Source organism: Haliotis rubra, unplaced genomic scaffold (genome assembly GCF_003918875.1).
Source record: "Haliotis rubra isolate DU_JTF1 unplaced genomic scaffold, ASM391887v1 Scf460, whole genome shotgun sequence".
Lineage (NCBI taxonomy): Eukaryota > Metazoa > Mollusca > Gastropoda > Lepetellida > Haliotidae > Haliotis > Haliotis rubra.
This window is the reverse complement of record NW_025767147.1, coordinates 871,556-877,101: the sequence shown is the minus strand read 5'-3', so window position 1 is coordinate 877,101 and position 5,546 is coordinate 871,556. Positions and strand designations below refer to the sequence as shown.

Genomic DNA, 5,546 nt, shown 5'->3' with positions numbered 1-5,546 from the left:
AATAGGAATATAAATGGCTACATGGAGTTAACATCATAGGTGTTGCGTTACATATTTGTATGTGTATACATGTAGTTCATGGTGTCACTGGTTCAAATTCTATTCAACATTTAAATCTCCTTCAATATTGTGAAAAGGTTTTCACATGTGGAATGAATTAGAACAGGCAGCTTATATCTGACAACCCAGTGTCTTCGTGTGTTCTTTGAGAGGGTCTTATCTGATTAGGCTGCATTGCTGTCGGCCATTGTGTTGTACTGCGTGCAAGATGGTATCAGTGTCAACTTTAGTGTTGATTGTTGTTTGTACCGGGATCTGCGCTGATGGGTTTCTTCACGTCGACTAAGTGAGTTTATTTTGCAATGGATTGTTTTGCTCAAATGTACATATCAGTTCATACATAGACATTAAGGATCTATACATTTTGGACAGTGCTCTCTTCTGGGGCATAAATCTGCTACTGGTATCAGCGGAGGAGACATGACGAGGGTTATTAACGCCTCACCAGTGCAACAGGTGCAGAAGTGATAAATGAACACTAACAGACTATTCTTATTAAGTTTTACTGATAAAACAATTAAATGTATTGTGTTCAAACATATATAAATTATTAACCATGGGTGAATGCGATCGCCGCTTAACAATTACAAAAAATATTAGTTGGGCGTTTTGTGACCATTTTACGGCCCAAGCAAGTAATAATTATGGTGTGGAAGACTTAGAGAATCCCGTGACCTGGGTCAGTGGCGGGTCGAATGTGTACCTCGTCGTATTGTGTGAGCGAGTGAGTGCGTATGGTTTTACGCCGCCTTTTAGGAATGCTTCAACAATATTACGGCGGGTTACACAAGGAATGGGCTTCATACATTGTGCCCATGTGGGGAATCGAACCGGGTCTTCAGCGTAAAGAACGAAGGCTTTAACCACTAGGCTACACTTCCAATAACAATAACACACACACCGTGTTATGTTGGCTGTTGCTTATGATATCATTCTTTCTTTGTTCTATAACGGACTGCATGTATAACGCCGAAAAATCATAAAATCAACACAGTCGAATGCGTTTGCGCGCTGTTTCCATACAATTTTGGGGTTGAGTGTTAATGTCGAAAATTCGATTTGTTTACAAACAACATCGTACAGCTGTAGTACTACTGAAACAAATATATACTCATGATATAGTCACAATTGTACAATCGACTCTGCTTTTAGCACAGATTTCTTCTAGATGTAGAAAGGGCTGTATATTTGAGCACTGCAGAATACCATGTGAAACAAACTAACAAACGATAAGCATGGCTCCAGGGAATTAATTGTTGTCTGTAATATCCATGGTTACCACTGTCGTGTCCTCTAGTTCCAGACACTGAGGAATGCCTGTCCCTCCCTGGGACTTGCATTGACACCTCCATGGTCCAGTGTAGGGGTCTCACGGTACAAATCTGTGGGCCCCTGCCGGAAGCAGCCTGTTGCATTCACTCTGACATTGGAAACTGAGTGTCTTGTAAGTATTTGAATCCAAATTGAAGGACAAGATGTGCGAATAGTTTCAATGTTCTTTCGAAAAGCATGAAAACTGACCAGGATGTCTGTTTGTGTGTGTGTGTCACAATATGTGTTGTGTGTGTACGTGTGGATCTGACAGCGAAACCTACAGAATGCATAAATATGATTTTTATCATCCAAAACTGTGTTGCACATGAGATATTGCTTGTGTGAGATCAAACGATATCTCATGGGAGATATAATTTTGACGGTAGATTTTGTACAATGCCCTGATGAATGCTATGACGTCATGAACTTGATGACGTCACAACGCTATGCCATCTCCGCACTGCAAGTATAATGCCAGTACAGTGTTAAGAGATGTAAATTTTTCATTGGAAACTAATGAAGAGTGATTTTGATGATAAATACATTTCACTCGTGTTCTTTTCTGATATCAAATATATCAACACACGTTGATAAAAGTAAATATATTCTCGGCATTCCTCGGATATTTGTAACTTTATCAACTCGTGGTGATATATTTGATATCGAAAGACACTCGGGTGAGATTCTCTGTATCCTGGTCAAGAGCCCAGTGTGCACTCGGTTGCACTTCTCGGTTATACAGCCCAGTTTACATGTGAGGAGCTGGCAATTAACAGCAGTTGTACCCATCGTATCCTAACGGGTACCCATTCAATGCTTGATGAACAGAAAGGACAGGAGCCGAGCTCGTCGATACATCTAGTCTCCGCGACCAGCGTTAAACTTATGTGGAGCGCTGTATTTAGAACATTTCAAGACTGTTTGCCGCCGTCAGGTATCTTGGTGATAAATATAATTCTTCTGTTTTCTTTTGTTTCATAACAGAAGAACGTCAACACAAGCAACCCTCCTGTTAAAGTGCTTTTAAATTCGAAAAGAATAAATTGTCCATGAACTTTACACGAAGAATTGAAGCATTAAATTAACATGCAATTCCGTTAATCATAAATATATAATTTGTGAAGAAAAATGGAAAGTTAATATTTCACAGTGAAATTAATACCGAACAGCCTCTCACTAACAGTTAACATTCATCGTGTTGCTGTTACGTTGTGATTATATACTACCCATCAAAATACAAGATCTTATCTTATGGATAACAACTTCTTGATTTATTTTACACAACGTTTCTGGGCTTGTTCTTGCCCCTTCGTCAGGTGGATAATCCATAAGATTTGTCTTGTATTACTACACCAACTTCTAAAAGCCTTTGAAGAATTTTACCCATCAAAAGTTTAACCTCGCTTAAATCATTCACTATATGTTATGTATGTACATATGGTTACAAAGAAGATGAATTTTTCCAATAAATTGGGGAAAAAACCTGCAAAACGTATGCACATTAATTGCACGAGGATCATGCATCAAACTGCTGAAAAGCATGTGCAAATATCGTGCATGTGAACAGCTGCGTTTAGGTGTAAAGGTTGGATAAAAAATCGTCATTTTTCACCGAGTTTCACCATTTTTATTGAACACATGACAATAACCTTTTCAACGTCACGAATTAATTTTACAATACATCAGCTCATGTATAAACAGTACCTCTAAACTGTATGGAATATTTTACAAAATCTAGTTCAGAACAGTTGACTGAAGTACGTGGCTACATTTACACTAATGAGTCTACACTTTTGATGGGGAGTATAGATTGGAATCCTGGTTTGCCCGATTAGGTCTAGGTGTAACATGCTGAGCAACCCTGATGGTCCGGATTAGAATTGATCTTCAGTAACCCATGCTTGTCGTAAGAGGCGTCTAACGGGATCGGGTGGTCAGGCTCGCTGACTTGGTTGACAAGTCATCGTATCCTAACGGCGTAGATCGATGTTCATGCTGTTGATCACTGGATTGTTTGGTCCAGACTCGATTATTTACAGACCGCCGTCATACAGCTGGAATATTGCTGAGTGCGGCGTAAAACAACAAACCAAACCAAACCATTATGGGGCTTGTCTATAGTAACGCCAGTTTCATACACGAAAACATGGAGATCATAGTGTCACACAAGAAATACATACAGGAACAACATTAATAACACTTTTTATTACTCGCCCGTGGAAGATACTGCAGTATAATATTTTAATGGCAATATTACACCAGTGTAATACCGCTCGACATATGACGTCATAATAGTTACAGTTAAGACGTCACAATACTAATGCCTCTGTCGCAATGGCATTAGGGCTTGCTTGACTCGCAGAAAATTGATGTGAGAATCATCACACTGTAGGCAGTTTCTATCAACTTATGTTGGAGAGTAATAAACAGAATACTGAAATAGCATTTTTATCAAACTCGTGAAAGATTTAGTATCAAATCATAAACTCGTTTAAAAAATGGTATTGCACGGTAAGTCGTTTAGTATCCTCTATAAATTCCGATTCAAATAATCATCTCCTTTCCTGTGAAAGCAGACGTTAATTTTTTTCTGAAAAAGAAGAAAATCCAACATTTTTGGGAAAATTATGTAAGTGGGTTTTTTGACCGCCCTGCTCCATGTTTCTTAAATGAACTTGAACTGTACCTGTGCTGTTTTCAGGAAGAGAAGAACTTTTTATGGATTGGCAAGTTCTTTATGGCAAGAGATGCGACTCGTCGATTCTAACACTGTTATTATGCAAGTCTTCAGGGGTCGCATGTTGTTGTTTTTTCTAATTTACTGCATTTTAATCCAAGAAGACCCTTTGTTACGACGTAAATTGTAATAAAACGGAAATTGTAATACTTGCAGCAAATTGTAATAACCCTTGACGTAAATTGTAATAAATACGTAAAGTGTAATAAAATTTGACGTAAATTGTAATAATCAAATTGTGATGAAAATTGGCGAAAATTGAAATAATTTTAGTTGCGGTAAAATGAAATACATATTTACGTAAATTGTCACAACAGTTTTAATCATTCGTAAATACGCGTGTGTTCGTTTAATACGCGACGCATTTCAAACATCATATAAGTTTATTGGGGCGATGACTCATGAAAGAAATGATGGAGTTTGTTCAAATTTGGTACCAAGGTGTCGTGGCGAGATTCACCGACACCAGTTGAATTTAGTTACCTTGTGAAATACCTTGCAACAAATTCTGAGGGTTTTGTAAATATAAAATTGTTAGCGCGATAACTCAAGAAAGAATTAACAAATTTTGCTTAAAAGTAGTACCCAGGTGCGTTGGCACGATGTGCGGACACCAGATGAATTGGGCTGCCTTCAGATTGATAAATACTTATGGAAAATATAACAACCGTAATATCAAGGGTGCTCTTAGCTATATGATGAAAAATGATATTCGTCCTGATTATATAATATAAGATCTCCAACTGTCTTCTGTATCATGTTTTTCTGGCAAATATCTGTTGAGGTTTTGATAAGTAAACATATACAGAGGGGAGATTCTAACGGGTATATCTAACACAATAATGCGTGTAGAGTTAGGGATGGTGTGGTGTTCTAATGGGTATACAGTACAACCAGAAATTATTGAGAATTTAAGATTGTAATTTTTTTTCTTTTTTTCACTCATTACTCCCATATTAAATGTGAATATTAGCAGAACATAACTCCAGATTCAAAGACAGGTGAACAGCTAGTAGTTTGTCAAGTCACCATGGGCAGCAATGCAGGCTTCAATGCGGCGGGGCATACTACTGATCAAAGAATTTAGAAAGTCGTGGTCCATGCTGTCCTAATATCGGACCACCTCTTCTTTCATTTCAGCAGTATTTGTCAGATTTTGCTTATTGACACTTTCCGTCATTAGTCCCCAAACATTTTCCATTGGATTTAGGTCAGGGCTATAGCTTGGCCAATCTAATAATCTCATATTTTGGGTCCGAAACCAGGCCTGTGAATGCTTTGAACAATGTTTTGGGTCGTTGTCTTGCTGGTAAATCCAAATATTTCCATAGAACACGTGAGCAGATGGAAGTAAATGTCCCTCGAGAATATCTGTGTACCGCTCATTGTTCATATTCATATTCAAATACACAGAGGGCGTTGCCCCTAACACAAA

General features: G+C 38.1%; 1 long non-coding RNA gene across 1 annotated transcript; it reads left to right on the top strand.

Annotated features, from left to right (window-relative positions):
* Positions 1-257: 257 nt before the first annotated feature.
* On the top strand, positions 258-2,466 carry LOC124290306. The gene is made up of 3 exons (XR_006901889.1): positions 258-346; positions 1,358-1,504; positions 2,359-2,466. It is a non-coding gene; the product is annotated as an uncharacterized LOC124290306 (long non-coding RNA).
* The last annotated feature ends 3,080 nt before the right edge of the window (positions 2,467-5,546 follow it).